The 21,532-nt window shown below is 36.6% G+C and overlaps 1 protein-coding gene across 6 annotated transcripts in view; it reads left to right on the top strand.

The window, feature by feature from the left end:
- Positions 1-21,532, top strand: part of LRRIQ3 (leucine rich repeats and IQ motif containing 3) — a 367,465-nt gene that overhangs the window by 231,627 nt on the left and 114,306 nt on the right. For 3 of the 6 annotated variants that reach the window (XR_006584398.1, XR_006584396.1, XR_006584399.1), the window contains exons 10-12: positions 1,207-1,398; positions 2,757-2,827; positions 16,833-16,916. The gene's annotated coding sequence lies outside the window, so the exon portion shown is untranslated. The remainder of the gene's footprint in view (positions 1-1,206; positions 1,399-2,756; positions 2,828-16,832; positions 16,917-21,532) is intronic. The other 3 variants (XR_006584401.1, XR_006584400.1, XR_006584397.1) reach the window with 2 other exon arrangements.

Here is a 21,532-nt window from a genome sequence, read left to right as displayed (position 1 = left end):
AATCTCGCAGTTCTTCGGTTGGAACCCCATGATGGGCTCTGCGCTGACAGTGGGGAACATGCTTGGGATTCTCTCTCTCCCTCTCTCTCTGCCTCTCCCCCACTTGTGTGCACACACACTCTCTCTTTCTCTCTCTCAAAATAAATAAACTTAAAAGATTTCCTGGAAATAAAACCAGGTAATATGCAAAAGACCCGGCGGAGGTTGTCTCGGTTAATGCTAGTTCACAGGCACAGAAGCTGCTCAATTAATGCTCCTTCCCTTTCTCTTGAATTGTCCCTTGAAAATTGATGGCAACTATACAAATAAAGGTGAGAAAGAGGAGTTTTATAGATTGGGGATTGTATCAGTCTCAGCTTCAAAATGTATTTGGTGAGTAAAGGGAGTTTAGGAGGAGCCGAGGAAGAGAAGGCCAGAAACGCAGAGCTGGAGGATTGGATGAGTCCCTGAGTGCTCCAGCCAGAAGCACAGGTGCCCAGGGCTGGTGCCCATGCAGAAGGTAGAGGCTACAGTATCTGGTGGAAGTGGTGGTTATTGATAACACACAGTTTAGCACAGAGGGGAAAGACTAGCAGGAAGAAGAAGGAGATAATAATAATCGGCCGAAGTCAGAGAGTAGATTTAGGCAATGTAGCAAGGAGAAATAATCCAGAGAATTAGACTGACTTGGTGAAGAGGCCTGAGAGACTGGGTGTGGAAATAAAGTTTGGATTTGGAGTTAGAACATTTTGTTTTCAAGTTCAGTTCTGCCATTATTAGCTATATGAGCTGAATAAATTACTTATTTTCTTTAAGCCGTGGTTACTTCATGTGGAATATGGGGACAATTCTGTGGGTAGGGTTATCATGAGGATTAAGTGAGACAATGTGTATAAAGTTCCAGGGCTTATTAAGCTTTCTGTAAAGTTGCACTACCATGTTATCATTATAGATGATTGAGTCTTTCATTGCCAACCATCTTTGTCTTTCATGATCTGTTGTCCTTAATGTTATTGGTTATTAGGAATGGAATCCCAATGAACGTTTTTTTTAAACAAAAGAAACAGAGACATTTTTCTATGTATCAGCCTAACAATTGAGCCTATAGTTCTTGAAATATTTGTAATGTGTTTCTCTAGTGTATCTTAAGCTTCCAAAAGTGTGTTATATGATTTTCATTAGACTGCACTTTCATTGAGGGCAGAAACAATATCCATCTTCTTACAGGTTTCCAGGGTACCTAATGCAATCTGATACTGTGCACACAGTTGACAATTGACCGATGTTGTTAACAGCAGCACTGTATCAACTTGTGTCTCATACCATCTATAAGTTTCCCAGACTGTAAATGAGCAGAGAGAGAAAAGCACTTTCTGTGTTTGAAATGAATTGATCAACTATGATAAATAGCTAAAACAGGTAAGCAATATGAAGTAAATTGTATCAATTCATGTGTGAAAAGGCAGGACTTCAATAAACATAAAAATATCTTGTATTGTTCACTTTCAACCTTAGCTAAATGGCTAGGCTAGAAATTATCATAAGAACATTTTTTTTTCGGATGACATTGTCCTACTTGAAGTTATAAAAGTATCTATGGAACTTTTCATTTTCAGAAAAACACAGTAGTGCATCTTTTGTATAGTTAAAAAATCACAAATCTTATTGTTACAAGTAATATACAAGACTTAATGATCTGTTTTCCTATAAATTTTTTTCTCTCCACTGTATGCAAAACTGGATCACACAGAGAGGTTTCATTTGTCTTGGACTTTTGGCATCATTGGCCAAATATCCACAGAGGTTTTAGCCCATAATGCTGAGTATTTCCAAATGAAAAACATGTATTTAAAATGGTAAACCAACAGCACAGTGGCATATACATTTAGTTTTTTCTCTCAGTTTTAAAGTTGTGAAAAAAAATTCTATAAATAAAGAATTGATTTGTTTGAACATTGTGCAAAAATAGAGAAAAGAAAGGTGGGATTCTGCAGCTATCAATCACAAGAGCAACTAAAAATCAGATTAGTCGTTCGTGGACTCTACTGCATCATATATATTATATCTTTTTGTTCCTTAATGAAGTGAAAGATTTATACCAACGATTCTACTTTGCTCATTTCTACTTTGTACGTTTCTGGTACCTTAAGTCATAGTGAACTTATTTAACCCTGGCATGTTATCATTGAATCAGTAGAGGAGTAACTCTTACAGATTTAATGTAACTATTTAGGGAGTGGGACTATCCATATTGGATGCAAGTAAATAAATAAAAAAAAGAAAAGAAAATGAAATTACTTTCCAGGAAATCAGCAAAGAGGAGATATAAGAATATTAATAAATGTCTCCTTAGTCAGATGAATTGGTTAAAAGAAAAAAAAACCTAAAACATGTTTTTAATTTGAATTTCAGCATTTACCCACTTTAAAAATCCTTTTAAAATTAAAATAAAAGTGCACATATAGACCATAACTTGCATGGCACATTCTCTGCACAGCAGGGGATAGGGGCCCATGGCTGCAGTTAGGATTCTCTGTAGGTGTAAGAAATGTGATTTGGATACCAACAAACATATTTCACCTGAAGAGAACTCTTTTCTCCTCTTATCTCTGAACTTGCAAGTCAGAGTTTAATTAAAAGTGAAATTTCATGAAAGTTTTGAAGATTAACCACTATTAACAATGAGTGAATAATGGAATCATAGATAAGATTATGAGTTCAAATCCTGGGTCCAACCTCCAGTACCTTACAAAAATCTCTCTGATGTGTCTTCCCAGAGTTGGAAAATGTGCCAGTATAAAATATATTTTGAATGATAATAAGTGAACTAACATCCTCATCCTCATCGGTAAGATGATTGTAGCATTCTTCATAGATTTACTGGGAAACTCAATCGTTTACTATTAAATGATTTACTCTGGGTCTGCTACACAGTAAGCATTTAATTAATGGGAGCTTGTTATTGTAAGAAGAGGGCGGTGGATCTTCATTATCATCTACCTAGGAAGGCACTCAGATTCCTTCCTTCCTTCCTTCCTTCCTTCCTTCCTTCCTTCCTTCCTTCCTTCTTTCCTTCCTTCCTTCCTTCCTTCCTTCCTTCCTTCCTTCCTTCCTTCCTTCCATTTCAAGTTAGTTAACATACAGTGTTGTCATAGCTTCAGGAGTAAAACCCAGTGCTCATGTTGAAAAGTGCCCTCCTTAACGACCATCACCCATTTAGTCCATCCCACCACCCAATACCCCACCAGCAACCCTCAGTTTATGTTCTGTATTTGAGAGTCTCCTTCCCTTCCCCTATGTTCATCTCTTTTATTTCTTAAGTTCCACATATGAGTTAAATAATTATATTTGTCTTTCTGTAACTTATTTTGCTTAGTATAATACACTCTAGTTCCATCCATGTTGTTGCAAATGGCAAAATTTCATTCTTTTTCATCACCGAGTAATATTCCATTAAACACACACAGACACACACACACACACACACACACACACACACACCACCTCTTTTCTATCCATTCATCAGGCAGTGAATATTTGGACTCTTTCCATAAATTGACTTTTGTTGATAGTGCTGCTATAAACATTGGGGTGCATGCACCCCCTCAAATCAGCATTTTTGTGTCCTTTGGGTAAATACCTAGTAGTGCAATTACTGCATCATAGGGTAGCTTAATTTCTAATTTTTGAGGAACATCCATACCGTTTTCCGGAGAGACTGCACCAGTTTGCATTCCCACCAGCAGTGCAAAAGTGTTCTCCTTTCTCTGCATCCTCACCAACATTTGTTGTTGCCTGAGTTGTTCATTTTAGCCATTGTGACAGGTGTGAGGTGGTATTTCATTGTGGTTTTTATTTGTATTTTTCTGATGATAAGCGATGTTTAGCATCTCTTCCTATGTCAGCCATCTGGATGTCTTCTTTGGAAAAATGTCTGTTCATGTCTTTTGCCCATTTCTTCACTGGATTATTTGCTTTTTGGGGATTGAGTTGGGTAAATTCTTTACAGATTTTGGACACTCACCCTTTATCTGATATACCATTTGCAAATATCATCTCCCATTCCATTGGTTGCCTTTTACTTTTGTTGATTGTTTCCTTCCCTATGCAGAAACTTTTTATCTTCATGAGGTGCCAATAGTTTATTTTTGCTTGTATTTCCATGCTGGAGACATGCCTAGTAAGAAGTTGCTGTGGCCAAGGTCAAAGAGGTTGCTGCCTGTTTTATCCTGTAAGATTTTGATTGTTTCCTGTCTCACATTTAGATCTTTCATGCATTTTGAGTTTATTTTTGTGTATGGTATAAGAAAGTGGTCCAGGTTGATTCTCCTATACGTCTCTGTCCATTTGCTGAAGAGACTGTCTTTTTTCCTTTAGATATTCTTTCCTGTTTTGTCAAAGATTAGGTGGCCATATATTTGTGGGTCCATTTCTGGGTTCTCTATTCTATTCCATGTGTATATGTGTCTGATTTTGTGCCAATACCATACTGTCTTGATGATTATAGCTTTGTAACACAGCTTAAAGTCAAGAATCGTGATGCCTCCAGCTTTGATTTTCTTTTTCAAGGTTGCTTTGCCTAATTTGGGGCCTTTTTAGGTTCCATACAAATTTTAGGATTGTTTGTTCTAGCTCTGTGAAGAATGCTGCTGGTATTTTGATGGATATTGCATCGAGTATGTATATTGCTTTGGTTAATATCCACATTTTAATGGTGTTTGTTCTTCTAATCCATGAGCATGGAATGTTTTTCCATTTCTTTGTGTCTTCTTCAATTTCTTTCATAAGCTTTCTGTAGTTTTCAGCATACAGATCTTTTGCCTGTTTGGTTAGGTTTATTCCCACGTATCTTATAGTTTTTGGTGCCGTTGTAAATGGGAACAACTCCTTGATCTCTCTTTTTGCTGCTTTATTATTAGTGTATAGAAATGCAACAGATTTCTGTAGGTTGATTTTATGCTGTGCAACTTTGCTGAATTCATGTATCAGCTTTAGCGGTTTTTTGATGGTCTTTTGGGTTTTCCACATACAGTATCATGTCATCTGCAAAGAGTGAATGTTTGACTTGTTTATTGCCAATTTGGATGCCTTCTTTCTTATTTTTGTTGTTGTTGTTGTCTGATTGCTGAGACTAGAACTTCCAGTACTGTGTTCAACAATAGTGGCAAAAGTGGACATCCCTGTCATGTTTCTGATCTTAGGGGGAAGTTCTCCATTTTTCCCCATTGAGGATAATATTAGCTGTGGGCCTTTCATATATGGCTTTTATGATGTTAAGGAATGTTCCTTCTATAGCTACTTTCTTGGGACTTTTTATCAAGAAAGCATGCTGTATTTTGTCAAAGGCTTTTTCTGCATCTATTGAAAAGGTCATATGGTTCATATCTTTTCTTTTATTAATGTGGTGTATCACATTGATTAATTTACAAGTATTGAACCAGTCCTGTGGCCCAGGAATAAATCCCATTTGATCATGGTGAATAATTCTTTAAATGTACTATTGAATTTGATTCGCTAGTATCTTACTGAAAATTTTTGCACTCAGGTTCATCAGGAATATTGGCCTATAATTCTTTTTAGCCTCTGTCTGGTTTTGGAATCAAGGTAATTCTGGCTTCATAGAATGAGTTTGAAGCTTTCCTTCCATTTCTATTTTTTGGAACAGTTTGAGGAGAATAGGTATTAACTGTTCTTTAAATGTCTGGTAGAATCCCCTGGGAAGCCATCTGGCCCAAGACTCTTATTTGTTGTGAGATTTTTGATAATCAATTCAATTTCTTTGCTGGCTATGGGCCTGTTCAAATTTTCTATTTCTTCCTGTTTCAGTTTTGGTAGTGTGAGAGTGTCTAGGAATTTTTCCATATCTTCCAGATTGTTCAGTTTGTGGGCATATAATTTTTCATAGTATTTTTTTATAATTGTTTGTATTTCTGTGGTGTTGGTTATGATCTTATCTTTCTTAGTGATTTTATCTATTTGGGTTCTCTCTTTTCTTTTTGAGAAGTCTGGCTAGGGTCTTATCAATTTTGTTTATTCTTTAAAAAAACAGTTATTAGCTTCATTGATATGTTCTACTGGGTTTTTTTTTTTTTTTTGTTTCTGTATCATTTATTTCTGCTTGAAACTTTATTATTTCCCTTCTGCTGGCTTTGGGCTTTATTTGCTGCTCCTTTTCTAGCTCCTTTAGGTATAGGGTTAAGTTGTGTATTTGGGATACAATACACAAATATTGAGATAGGCCTGAATTGCAATGTATTTTCCTCTTAGGACTGCCTTTGCTGCATCCCAAAGGGTTTGGCTGTCAGGTTTTCATTTTTATTTGCTTCCATGTATTTTTAAATTTCTTCTTTAATTTCCTGGTTAACCCATTCATTCTTTAGTTGAGTGTTCTTTAACCCTCATGTATTTGAGAGCTTTCCAAATTTTTTCTTATGATTGATTTCAATTCATAATGTTGTGATCTGAAAATATGCATGGTATGGTCTCAATCTTTTTGTACATATTGAGGGCTAATTTGTGACCTAATATGTGATCTATTCTGAAAAATGTTCCATGTGCATCCAAGAAGAATATGTATTCTGCTGCTTTAGGATAAAATGTTCTGAATATATGTGTTAAGTCTATCTGGTCCAGTGTGTCATTCAGACTTGTTGTTTCCTCGTTGATTTTCTGCTTAGATGATCTGTCCATTGTTGTACGTGGAGTACTAAAGTCTCCTACAATAATGGTAGTATTATCAATGAGTTATTTATGTTTGTGATTAGTTTATGTATTTGGGTTCCTCAAAGTTTAGGGCATAAGTATTTACAATTGTTAGCTCTTCTTGATAGACCTCTTAATTATGATATAATGCCCTTATCTCTTGTTATAGTCTTTATTTTAAAATATAGTTTGTCTGACAGAAGTATAGCTACTCCAGTTTTCTTTTGACCTCCATTAACATGATAGACGCTTCTCCATTCCCTCACTTTCAGTCTGCAGGTGTCCTGAGATCTAAAATGAGTCTCTTGTAAGAGGCATATAGATGGGCCTTGTTTTTTTTATCCATTCTGATTCCTTATGTCTTTTGATTGGGGCATTTAGTCTATTATGTTCAGAGTGATTATTTAAAGATATGAATTTAGTGCCATTGTGCTATCTGTAGATTTCATGTTTCTGATGACGTTCTCTGGTCCTTTGTAGTATTTGCTGCTTTCCACTCAGAGAGTCCCCCTTAGAGTTTCTTGCCAGGTTGGTTTAGTGGTCATGAACTCCTTTAGTTTTTGTCTATCTGGGAAAGTCCTTATCTCTCCTTCTATTCTGAATGACAACCTTGCTGGATAATTCAAATATACCTTCTGCCCCCATTTCTCACTCTTATTCTGGGACTCCTATGATACAGATATTGTTTCATTTCATGGAACCACTTAGTTCTCTAATTCTCCCCTCATGATCTAATAGTTTCCTTTCCCTCTTTTTTTCAGCTTCTTTATTTCCCACAAATTTATCTTCATTTCACCTATTTTCTACTCTGCTTCTTCAATCCTCACTGTCACTGTATCTAGTTTATTTTTGCATCTCAGCTATAGCTTTTTTTTTTAATTCATCCTGATTAGTTCTTAGGTCTTTGACCTTGCAGCAAGGGTTACTCTGGTGTCTTCTATGCTTTTATCAAACCCAGCTATTTGTCTTATGACTGTTGTTCTAAATTCTTGTTCAGGTATATTGTTTATATCTGTTTTGAGCAAGTCTCTTGCTATAATATTTTCTTGACCTTTCTTGTTCAAAGAATCCCTCCATCTTGTCATTCTGGGTGAGTTTCTGTCTTTTGAGTGTTTTGAAAGCTTGTTATGTTCCCTGTACCTGAGAGTCATGCTATACTACAAGGGGCCATACATGGTCCAGTGCCTGGTACTTCAGCAAGTGTTTCTGGTGTGTGCTGTTGCACTCTGCTGTTATATTTTGCTGCTGTATCCCACTTGCTCAGTCTTCTGTAGAACTCCTCCTTGCTTGCAGTTGTAGAGAATTTGGAACTTTTACTAAATGCGTTTGGATTTGTTTGTTGAAATAACCCTGGGGAAAAAAAGGTCAGGAAACCCCGATCCCCTTAAAAATAAAAAAAAAATAAAAAAGAGGGGAGAAAAGAAAACCAAATAGAGAATCAAAAACTATAAGGCTGATCCCAGGAAAAAAGAAAGGGAAAAAGAGAATTTAAAAAAAAGCAGAAGAGAAAAGAAGGAAAAATAATAGATCACAAAAGCGTGATCAAATATATATAATAAGAGTTGTATATATATAATAAGAAATGACAAAAAACGAATCAGAAACTATGAGACTGATTCCAAAAGAAAAAAATAAGAAGGAGGAAAAAAATAAAAAAGAAGAGTTGTCTGTTGGTGCCTGGGGTGGGGGTAGTGGCTGTGCTGGTCTGGAGGAGAGGGCAACTGCATTGGGTCAGTCAGTCTTGCTCCAATAAATAAGCAGTTTCCAGGCACAGAGGGGCAGGGTTTTGTGTAAGCATATTCTGCCTCCACTGGTGACCACTGTGCTCTCTGAAGTCCCACTGTGTTGGTGTTGGGGGAATAATGGCATCACCTCAATCTCTCCTCCCCAGTGGGGATCTCAACCCACACTGTTCAGGCAGCCCTCACAGACTAGTGAGGGCAGTCAGCTTGCCCTGCACCACAGTTTTCCCATGCCTTCTCCTTGGTGCATGGCTGGGATTCAAAACCTGCAGTCTTAAGGACCCTGCATGGTACAGATCTACTCCTCTCCTCTGGAGTAGAGCCTCTCCACCCTGCTGATGAAAGGCCTTTGGCTGGCACCTGCAGGGTCTTTTATCTTTGGGGAGGCAATCAACCCTCCTCCCAGAGTGCTCCAGGAAGGGGACTTTTCTTTCCCAGTGTGCCCCAGAGATCGTTACAACATTCTATGCACTCTGGGGCCAGCTCCCTCCTCCCCAGGAGTGTGTGCCAAGGCTCTGCTCCATAGAAAGTCACGAACTTCCAAAACCTCGGAGTTTCAGTTCCAAAGGCTGTTTGCAAAAAAAGAACTGGGACACTCAGTACTTCTCACTCCCTAGTCCATGGCCCAGAGAGGTATTCCTCTGGTGCTAACTTGATGCTGCACTTTTACAACACATTTCTCTTTGTCTCCCTTTGTGTCTCCACAGAAAGGGTCCCCTTGCTGTCATAGCTCCACCTTTTTATCTCCCCCAACTCACATACATGCACCTCAGTCCTGCCAAGCTGTCTCTCTCCAACTGTGGACATCTTTCTGCTGTTCCACAGATATATTTCCTGGGTTTTGTAAGTAATCTGACCTCAATACACCTGTGTTTGAGGGACAAGGAAGAACCTACTTCTCTGCCATCTTAACTACTCCCCTCCACTCGGATTTCTTCTTAAAGAAAGGAGCAAACACTTCACTGAGATTAACTTGCCTAAATGCCAATACTGCTCTGCATGTATACTCATTACCAGTTGACTCATTCATTGAAGTACCATTCATACACATAATACTATTGGATTTATATGGGGCTCGGGATTTCTACTGATATAAAGGAAAATAAAAGGAGTGGCAGGTTTCTAATAGTTTTCCTAAATAAAAGCTCAGATCATAAGGGTAATATTAATTTAGCCCTATTGAATAAGGAGACATAAAATGGAAGCTTTGAAACCAGTAGAATTTGAACTGTGTAGCCCCAAATTAACAACTCTATAACCACCATGGCCCACTGGAAAGCTCAGCTCTGGAGGCCCCTTGGGACCATTGTTCTCATGTTATTATAGGATTTGGCCCTAGAAGATGTGTTGAGAGAACTTTTCCTAGGGCGAGGCATTATTGTATACAGAATGCAAGCTGTTCACTCAGGCTTAGTTGTCCTTTCCTGGTCATGGGAAGTCAGTGAGAGGTATACCTTTCACCACTGTAATTCAGTTAATCTGATTGCTGTCTATTTTCAATTTCTTTTAATTAATCTTTTGTCTGTTATTATTTCTTATTAGATTTTTAATTTTATGTTCAGTATAGTTAACATAGTTTTATGTTAGTTCAGGTGTAGAGTATAGTGATTCAATGATTTTGTGCATTTTTCAGTGCTCATTGTGATAAGTGTGCTCTTTAATCCCTATCACCTATTTGACCCATGTCTCCACCCACCTTCCATCTGATAACCTTCAGTTTGTTCTCTGTAATTAAGAGCCTGTTTCTTGGTTTGTCTCTCTCTCTCTCTCTCTTCCTCTCTTTCTCTCTTTTCCTTTATTCATTTCTTTCATTTATTTTTTAATGTGTATTTATTTATTTTGAGAAAACAGAGAGAGAGAGGGAGTGAGAGAATCCCAAGCAGGCTGTGTGCTGTTAGCACAGAGCCCAACCCAAGGCTCAAACTCATGAACTGTGAGATCATGACCTGAGCTGAAGATGAGTAGGGTTCTCAACCGACTGAGCCACACAGGAACCCCTGTTTTTTTTCCTAAATTCTACATGTGAGTGAAATCATATGGTATCTATCTTTCTCTGAATGACAACATTATACCCTCTTGTTCCTTCCATATTCTTGCAAATGACAATATGTCATATATATATATATATATATATATATATATATATATATATATATACACACATACATACCATATCTTCTTTATCCATTCATCCATTTATGGACACTTGGGCCACTTCCATAGTTTGGCTATTGGAAACAATGCTGCATGAACATGATGCATGTACCCCATGAATTAGTGCTTTTGTATTCTTTGGGTAAATACCCAGTAGTGCAATTACTGGATTGTAGGATAGCTCTATTTTTAACTTTTTGAGGACCCTACATAGTGTTTTCCACAGTGACTTTACCAGTTTGCATTCACACCAACAGTGCATGAAGGTTCCTTTTTCTCCACATCCTTGCAAATACCTGTTGTTTCTTGTGTTGTTGATTTTAGCCATTCTGACAGGCCATTCTCACAGGTTTGAGGTGATATCTCATTGTACTTTTGGTTTGTATTTCCCTGATGATGAGTGATATTGAGCATCTTTTCATGTGCTTGTTGGCTGTCTGTATGTCTTTGGAGATATGTCTGTCTATGTCTTCTGCCCATTTTTTAATTGGATTATTTGTTTCTGGGGTATTGGGTTGTATCACTTTATATATTTTGGATACTAACCCTTTATCTGATATATCATTTGCAAATATCTTATTTGCAAATATTTTATTGATGGTTTCTTTTGCTGTGCAGAAGCATTTTATTTTGATGTAGTCCCAATACTTTTTGTTTGCTTGTTTGTTTGTTTGTTTGTTTGTTTTGTTTCCCTTACCTCAGGAGACATCTGGATAAATGTTACTATCGCTAATGTCAAAGAGATTACTGCCTCTGGTCTCTTCTAGGATTTTTATGGTTTTACGGTTTTAGGTCTCATATTTAGGTCTTTAACCTATTTTGAATGTATTTTTGTGTATGGTGTAAGAAAGTAGTCTAGTTTTATTCTTTTGCATGTCACTGTCCAGTTTACCCAACACCATTTGTTGAAAAGACTATTTTTTTCCATTGCATATTCTTTCCTCTTTTGTCAAAGATTAATAAGCCATGTACTTGTGGGCTTGCTTCTGGGTTTCCTATTCTGTTCTGTTGATCTGTGTGTTTATTTTTGTGCCAGTACCATACTGTTTTGATTACTACAGCTTTATATTATAACTTGAAGTCTAGAATTGTGATTCTTCCAGCTTTGTTTTTCTTTTTCAAGATTGCTTTGGCTATTTGGAGTCTTTTGTGGTTCCATACAAATTTTAGGATTGTTTTCTCTAATTCTGTGAAAATCTGTATTTCACTTTGGGTAGTATAGACATTTTAACAATATTTGTTTTTCCAATCCATGAGCATGGAATGTCTTTCCTCCTTTAACTAATCTTATAAGACAATGAAGCAGTAGGAATTTCTTGTCTAATATTCCTAAAACTTATCAGTACTTCTCTTAGGTGACAGCACTTTCTACTTCTTATTATAGTTATGAATGGCTTCATTGTATGACCACATTTTATTATCACAAAGTGTAATACTATACACACAAAAGTGTATGCCACATGTGTTAGCTTACAAATAGCATATAGTCAATAAATGTTTGTTAAATTGAATTACTCTCTTGTGACCTTTAAATTTTCCTCCTCAGAGGATACTTCTCTCTCAGACTTAGGTCCTTGTTTTGAGTTTTCATATCATCCTTTATTTTCTGACAGACTTTTAAAGATATTAACTAATTAATTGATTAATTAATTTTAGTCATGTACTTACTATGTGTTTCCTAATAAATTCACGAAGGCAGTTATTGTACCTGTCTTACTGACCACTGTTCCTGAACCTAGCATAGTATCTATGGGTATCGGGATATTTTATAAATGAGCGAAAGATGCTTAACCAATTTCTGCCTCCTTCTAAAGTTACAGAACTAATGTTTTATTCCACTGCCCCATGAAACTGGTGTGTTTATTCTCTGTTTATATCTCTTAATATGTTATACATCTATGTGTATATTACTTACACCAAGCAGGAGAAATCTGGGCCTGCATTTTCTTCCATGGAACAGTCCTTTTTCCCCACTCTGCCTAATAAAGGAGTATTTTGAGAATTAATCATACAGTTAACACATTTTCCAGGGTCCTTGTTTCTGTTTTTCTCTTTAGCTACTCATCTTTTGGCCATTTTCTTGATCATTAATACTTGAAGTGTACTTGCTTTGTGAAATGTGTTAGTAGAGGTTTAAGGAAGGGACTGATTTTTAACTTATCTTTGCTATTTCCTTCACTCTGCTATCTTATATAATGGAGCATTGAGTATGTACCTGAGAGGAATGGCCCCAAATAAATCTCATGAGTTTTCCTAGTGTCAAACTTAGATTAAATTAAAAAGCTGGTAAATGCAACCATTAGAGATGTTCAGTTCATCTAGTTAGATTGATATTTTTCTACCTGTTATTGTCATATCTCTATTGAAAACCAAAATCTGAGGAAGTGTAGCAACATTCTAACTGGTCTTAAGGGTTAACTTGGTTCAAACTTATGCACTCCTTGCTTTCTGACCAAATCCCTTGGCCTGCAGCAGAACCATCCTACTTTCCTTTAGATTTGCAGACCAATGGCCTTGAGGAGTGAAGGACCAGAGTTTCCCAAAAGATAAAGCCTCACTACATTGAAAACAGCTGCCAATGATGCCAGCAAGTCTGTTCAGGGTCATGGCCACATACAAGTAACCACCTGGGCACCTGCTTCTCCTGCACATAGCCCCCTTCCCTTTTTCCATGTCTTCCCCTTTAAAACTCTCTGACTTCACCTGGAAGGGGAAAATGGTCTTTGAGATGTTTGTCTACCATCTTTCCAGGTTGCAAGCTTCCTGAATAAAATAATATTTCCTTTCCCAACATCACTTTTCTTTTGAGTGTTGATTTTTGAGCAGTGAGCAGCCAAACCTGAGTTCAGAATCAGTTCTAATGTCTGGAATTAAACTATATACTTTGAGGAACAAATATTTAACTTTAGTTATGTACAAAGTAAGGATATTAGATAGCAAAGCATTCAGAATTCTGTTGAAGTTTACATACAGTTTATTCATAGAACAAAATGTATATATTAATTACACATTAAATGAAATCTGCCCTTCTCCATCCCACCTAAAATAGAAAAACATGATTTCTTTCTATTTACTGTGGAGAGTCAATAAGAGAAATGTATCCCCTTAAAAAGCTGAAATGCTCCAAATGGGAGTTTCTTTATCTTTGTTATCATTCTACAGGATGCAAACAACTGGCTTGTCCCCAAACAATCATGTTGTAATCAGTCAATAACAACAGTAAACAGGGGTCCTACTCTCTCTCCAATATTTCACTCCTCCAATAAAATGATTTGCAGAGTTACTTTAATGGAGTGCTGTCAACAGATTAATGGCCTGGCTTTGAAACTATGTCAAACCCTTGACTGGACATGTTTTTGATAGGTGTCCTGATGTATAGTTACAAGGAAGAACCCATTAGCTTACAACAATGTTGTATTTCTCTGAAGCATTCAAAATTTGCATTTTGTGATAAGCCAAATTATCATATGTGTGCTTCTTTATTTTACAAAAAAAAATGTACTAGCTTTTTGTTTTGTTTTGATTTTCTTCTTGCAAGGTGACATAAAGGTTGTGGAAAACTATGCAGTTTCATGATTCTAGTTTGACAAGATAGAGTAATAAGATCCTTTAAAGTGCAGAATTTTTCTCTCCTCTTTTTATTTTTTTTTTATTTTTCACACTTTTCTTTCCAATGAATAGTGTGTGTGTGTGTGTGTGTGTGTGTGTGTGTGTGTGAATTAAACTTGATTTGCCAAACTAAGGAGCTCTATTTTATGCACAAAGGCCTCAATTCTATATATTTTTTTAATATCTCAGAATACCTGTTGTCTTTCATGTGTTTTCTGTGTATGTGAGGCATTTCTGTGTTCTGAAGCAAAGCACAGAAGTATTTCTTGTGCTGGGAAGGTTTGCCTTCTGAGGGAGACATCTACTTTAGTCATGCATCTTTGGTGTCCAAGCCTTTAAAGACTGGCCACCTTGTAATGAGGTGCTTTGGGGCATCAGCAGCTAATGGTATTGGGATGGAGTCCAACATGAGTTTACCTTACACAAAATGTTCCTTTTTGGTATCTGGTAACTTGAGAGCCGTATTCCAGTGAATTGAGATTAGTGAAGTTTATTCTCTAAAATGAGCTTGGGGACAGTTCTGTTGATAGGAATTAAATATCAGGAGTGACCAAATAAATATCTTCCTTTGAAAGATTTGGTTATTTTACTAATTTACCCATTCAGAAAAGCCTTGCTAAGTACCTACTCTGTGAAGGGGGCACTGCTAGGTGTTAAGAATAGAACAGCAAACAAGATAATGTATGATGCTGGCCCTCAAGGAATTTAAAGAGTAGTTGGGAAAACAGAAGGGTACACAGGTAAATATAATAGAGTGGTAAGTGCTACAATAAGAATTAAGCACTGAATGCTGTGGCAATACTTTATGGTAGTGGAAGGCAGCACCTAATCTAGCCTTTGAAGAGTCAGGAAAGTATTATGCAAGAATTAATAGCTCAGTTGGGTTAACCACATGAAATAAAGGGACAATATGGAAAGTGTATTCTGGGCAGAAACAAAACTAAGATCAATGACCTGAAGACAGAGAAACAGGGTGAATGTAGAGAATTGAAATTCAGGGGAAACTGGGTGATTCGGTCAATTAAGCCTCTGACTTTGGCTCAGGTCATGATCTCGCAATTTGTGAGTTCAAGCCCTGGGTCAGCTCAGAGCCTGGAGACTGCTTCAGATTCTCTCTCTCTCTCTCTCTCTCTCTCTCTCTCTGCCCCTCCCCCATTCATACTCTGTCTCTCTCTTTGAAAAAAAATAACAAATAAAAAAAAAAAGAAAAGAATTGAAATTCATTTAAATAAGGGCCTGAAAGGCATCAGAACTTGGGACCTTATCCTGACAGCAGTTGTAAGCCATCATAGGGCTTTGAGGAGAGGAGTGATGTAATTGAAAGGGTGATTTAGAAAGATCATTCTGGGTCTAAAGTGGAGAATGGGTTTGAGTGGGACAAGATTGGAGGCAAGAAGCCCATTAGGAGGTTATTAAAATAATCCAGGCAGAAGATAGTGAGGCTGGAAGGTAGGTAATAGAAAAGGGGATGAGTAAGGTGGACAGTTGAAGAAACATTACCATTGCAATTTTATCTCTCCACTTGGCTTTGTGTAATGTGGATTAACTAGAGATTTTACCTATATCTATACTATGATGGGATCCCTGGACTTCTAGAAGCCTTAGAACTCTTGATATTAGACAAGGACACTTTTCTAAGAGTTTATGAGCAATGCTGAAACACTGCTAGAGGAGAATGAACAGGGGATTTATTTGTGGGTATGAATGATGTCATCTCAATCCTGCCACAAATGTAGCACAAAGGAAATCCTAGGAAGGAGGTCGTGGTCTTCGACAATTAAAAGTTCATTAGTATTAAGATGAACGACATTGGAGACTAGTGTTATAGGTTGAATTGTGTACTCCCAAAAGATGTTGAAGTCTTAACCTCCAACACCCATGAATGTGACCTTATCTGGAAATAGAGTCTTTGCAGATGATCAAGTTAAAATGAAGTCATTAGGGAAGGACTAATCCAACATGACTGTATCCTTATTTAAAAAAAAAAAAAAAGGAAATTTAGACACAGAGACACTGCACATAGGGAGCACCATGTGAATATTAGAGTTATGTTGTCATGAGACAAGGAACCACCAGAAAGTAGGAGAAAGTACCACATTTGGAGGGAGCATGGCACTCCTGACACCCTAATTTGGGGATTCCTGGGCTCCATAATAAAACAACTGTTTTTTTGACCTTCTCAATTGTGATACTTTGTTATGGCAGCCCAAGAAAGCTAATACAACTAGAAAAAGGAAGATTCCAGCTACACACATATGGGAATTCGCTAGATGGTGGAGTTGTTTAGAAGGGGAAGTCCACCTTAGTCTTCCACAGGCAACTGTTTCCCAGTAGGCCATTCTACCACAAGAAATGAGTCCAAAGTGTCAGCAACATATCTGTCAGCATTCAGGGTGTCTTCTCATATTACTTTGTTGATTTATAGGAATAAAACTGTGTTAAACAGCTAGACCTTGATTCCAAAGCAGAGCATTGATTTGCTAGCTCTCCTAATTCTCCTTTATAGGACTCTTGCATTTGACATTGGCTCCTCCATTCATGTCTTATCTTTTTCCTTATCTTCTTTTCTCATTCTAAGCTCTGAGATGTTTTGTTTACATAGATTAATTTAGGATGGTAATGTCAGTATCTCTCCTTGTGTTTCAGGCTCATTTTCCTTCCACCAAATGCCTTGTATTCTTCTGTCCATGAATTTAAATCATCTTCTGTCCATGAATTTAAAACAGATTGGTAAGTGAAACTGGAAGGCTGGAAGGTGAGGCTGCCCTGGAAGCAAATATCTTTATTTTCCCTTTCTTTCTTTCTTTCTTTCTTTCTTTCTTTCTTTCTTTCTTTCTTTCTTTCTTTCTTCTTTTTGTTTTAGTGTTTATTTATTTCTGAGAGAGAGAGACAGAGCATGAGCAGGGGAGGCACAGAGAGAGAGGGAGATGCAGAATCTGAAGCAGAGAGCCTGAGGCTTGGCTTGAACCCACAAACTGTGAGATTATGACCTGAGTTGAAGTTGGACGCCAAACTGACTGAGCTGCCCAGGCACCCCCTTTCTTTTTTTTTTTTTTATTTGAAGAAGTCTTGCCATCTATTCTACTCCAAGAAGAAAAGGAGTTACTGTTATCCAATAATTGCAAGATCTTTCTATATCCTTATACCTTTGTAACTATTATTTTATTGAAGTATGACAAACAAAAGATGCATACATCGTAAGTGTATAGCTTGATAATTTTTGTGAGTATATACATATGTACTCACATATGTACTGTCATGTATCCACAGCTCAGATAAAGATGAAGAGTATTTTTAGAAATCCAGAAGCCTTCTTCATGCCCCTCCTCAGATGGTACTCACGTTAAGAATAACCATTTTATTTCTATCATCATAGATATATTTTGCTTTTCGTTGAATTTTTTATATTGATTTTTTTAAATGTTTGTTTATTTTTGAGTAGGAGAGAGAGAGAGAGAGACAGAGAGAGAGAGAGAGAGCGAGCCAGGGAGGGACAGAGAGAGAGAGAGGGAGACACAGAACCTGAAGCAGGCTTCCAGCACAGAGCCTGATATGAGGCTCGAACTCACAAACTGCAAGATCATGACCTGAGTTGAAGTTGGCCACTCAACTGACTTAGTCACCCAGGTACCCTGAATTTTTATATTAATTTTAATCATACAAGTTTTACTCTTGTGTCTGACTTCATTCCCTCAGAATTATTTTATAAAATTTATCAATGTTGTCATTATATGAGTAACTTGTCCTTTCTCATTGCTGTGAAATACCATTTTGACTCCTTATGAACATTAGGTTTTCAGATTTTTTGCTATCATGAATAAAGCTGCTGTGAACATTATTGTACATGCCCTTTATTAAACATTTCTGTTGGGTATATACCCATGGAAGCAGAATTTTGGGACATAAGGTATACATATATCTAGCTTATTTATATATTGCCAGACATTTTTCCCAAAGTAATTGAACCAATTTATACTCCCCCAGTGATATAGGAGAGTTCTAGTTGTGCCATAAACTTAACACTCTAGGTATTATCAATCTTTTAAATTTTGCCGATCCTGGTAGCTGTGTAGTGGTATCTCACTGGGGTTTTAATTTGAATTTATCTGATGATATGTCCATATGATTTAGGTTATCTCTTGCAAATAGTAAATATCTAAATTATTTTGTTCCAATATAACAAACTTTGTTTGCTACTGAGTTTCATCCATTTACATTTATTGTGATTATTTAACTGTATGGATATTTCTACTGTTTTATTTTATGCTTTGCAGGCAAATTGTAACCCCCCCCAAAAAAAAGTTTGGGTAGCCATATTAGTATTTGTGTAGTGAAAAATTAATCTACTCAAAGAGAAGACTGGCCTTTGTCCCAGCTCCTGTGAGGTAGCCTCCAAACACTTGGAATTTTCCAAGTAATTGAAATGTCTTTAATATACATCATGGACCCCTTAGACTACAAATGATAGTTTATGCTAATGAGGTAACTCAGGATAGAGCTGACTATGCTGGAAAGTCCAATCATGAGACTTAAAGATTGAGGCTCTGAGCTACATGATAGCAGCCTGACCTCTGAAGAGTCAAGGAATAGCTGGAGATTGAGTCATAATTGCCTACAAAGTTTAAGCTGCAATAAAACATCTGGGCATTGAAACTCAGTGAGCTTCCCTCATTGGTAGTAATCTGAGTATTGTCATACTTTAATGCTGAAAGGTTGACAAACAAACACTTCATGTTTAGAAACCTATATTTCATTCTATGAATTTTGTTTTTTTTTTTTTTTTGAGAGAGAGAGAGTTTGTGAGCAGGGGAAAGGGGCAAGGGGAGAGAGAGAGAATCTTAAGCAATTTGAACTATAGCACATTCAATAAGTTCTGTGAGTCTGTTGAGTAATAGAACTTGAGGGTGATATAAGAAAGCTCAAAATAATAGCCAACTAGTCAAAGTGAAGGTAGCTCTAAGGACCCCTGAATTTGTGGCTAGTGTCTAAAGTGAGGGCAAAGCTGTCTTGGGGGCAGGCTGTGTCTTTAACTTGTGAATTTTGGCCTACTGCAGGTAGTATTAAATCATATAAAATTAAGATGAAAAATATTATTAAGAATGAAGAGGGTCACAATATAATTATAAAATAATACATTTCTTAGGAAAATATAAACAATGTAGTAAAAATGGACTTAAAATATAGGAAACAAAACCTGTCTGACAAGTTACATTTTTTAATTCATTATCATCCTGGGAGAAATTAATATACTAATTGATGGATCAGACAGAGAAAGAAAAACTATGATATAAAAAATACAAACAATTAACAACTATTTTGATTCATTTATCTAGTTAGCATTCAGTAACTAAAAAATGCACGTTTTCAAGCATACACAAAAAAATAAAAAATTGACCATGAAGAAAGTCTTAACAAATTTAAAAGAAAACAGTATTATAACTCATGAAAAACTGAGACTGTGCCCTTTATTCTGTAGAATGTACTTTTTTATCTGTGTTCCTTTTTCAAGTAAGAGGCATCTTGTACACTAAAGGAAATTGCTTGAGGCAATGGCATTCCCTTCTAATACAGGTATTGTGGGATCTGTGAAAAGCCAGGAAGCTGTTGAAGTTTGGCTTCTGAGGCCTGTTAAGTTGATGCTGGGGTTTCATCATCAGTGTGCACTTGTATGTATGTGTGTGTGTGTGTGTGTGTGTGTGTGTGTGTGAGTGTGTGTCTGTGAATGTGCATGTGACTTACAGTGCATGAGTATGTGCATGTGTGGGTGATTTACTGTCCAAAGTGATCTTACTCTCAACTCTAATGCCTTGGTTTGTTTGTATCTTTTCCTTGACTATCTATCCCTTGACCTTCTTGAGAGGCTGCTGGCATAGCTGTGTCAGTAATTAATCTTAAGGAAAGTCTCATCAATGATGCTGAACAGAATAATGAATCTCAATATGCACAAATGTATAATATTAACATATAGCTTGAGGGTATTGTTCTTTAATTGTCTTTCTTTAACAGAGGTATAATTTATTTCAAGACTGCTTCAATTGATCTTACAGTGATTCAAAAAAAATTTAATTGCAGGATGAAATCCATTTGAAGATTGAAAAATGAAAAATGATTCTAGGACCATGACAAAAATCTTGAGAGCTGCCCTTTTATTTTTTTTTTAAAAAGAGCTTCTGACTAGGGTTTGTTGTTTTTGTTTGTAATCTATAAATTCTATACAATATACCAGCACTTCTCAAATTTTAATGTGCATATGTACTACTCAATGATTTTGTTAAAATGCAGATTCTTTTTAAGTGGGTCTGGGAGAGACCTAAGATTCTGAATTTCTTACAAGCTTTTACATGATACTGCGGCTGCCAGCCTGCAGACCACATGTTGTGTGTCAGAGCTCCATACTATACCAAACTATGCTATTCTATACAATTTATGCAGTGATTACACTTGTTTGGATGTTTAACCCTGAATCATTTAAAAAATGTTTTGGCAACTAACATATTTTTGAGAAAATCTGAGACAAAAGAGTATTTAAACATGGTGTGTCAACAAATAATGCATATACAATGTAACTATTTGTTTTTAAGTATGCTATATATTTGAGAAGACTATCCAACAAATACATTCACATACTTCTGTAGAAGTAGTGCCATTTGTCTTAACTTGATTTTGCAGAGTTTACCAGTAGATGGCAGTACGTATTCAATCTTCTGGGAAGAAAATTTATGTATTAAAAAGAGTAGCCCCTAACATCCAGGAAGTCTTTCTTTTAGTGCTCCCCAAACCCCAAGACAGAATCCAGAACTCTATTTGCAAAACCACATTTATTTGATATAGGTTCTAAATATTTGCCTTTATTCATTTGAATGTTAATAAATATTTTCATTTCAAGGAATCAGAAAACCATACCTATCAGGTCAGATTAAAAAAAAATAAAGTTAGGAATCTAGTATATAGAGATTTAGTTCACATTTGTGTACTGATTGTATGGAGGGGGGTAATTCTCTATAAAGTAGGTATCAAATTAAAAAAAACAAATCTGGAAGTAGCTAAGAAGAGGTTTTGGAAACATTATTAAAAGGGGAGAAAGGGTCTATTATAATGGGGGCACAGGGACTACTTCAATGGACCTAAGATTTGTAAGCATTCCAAGATGAGACAAAAAGTGTTCTTCTTTTATAGGGAGGATTAAACAAGGCTAAAAAGAACCAAAAAATGTGGGGAAATGGGATGAAAGGGTGGAATTCAAGAGTAGATAAGAATGTTTTATCTTGAGGGTCCTATTGTCAGGCAGAACTGTTAAGGAGTTTTATCTGGCTCAGGGTGAAGGTAGGTCAAAATTCAGGTGCTTG

Source organism: Felis catus, chromosome C1 (assembly GCF_018350175.1).
Source record: "Felis catus isolate Fca126 chromosome C1, F.catus_Fca126_mat1.0, whole genome shotgun sequence".
NCBI lineage: Eukaryota > Metazoa > Chordata > Mammalia > Carnivora > Felidae > Felis > Felis catus.
Note: the sequence above shows the minus strand (reverse complement) of the source record. Positions and strands in the feature narration are given on the sequence as shown.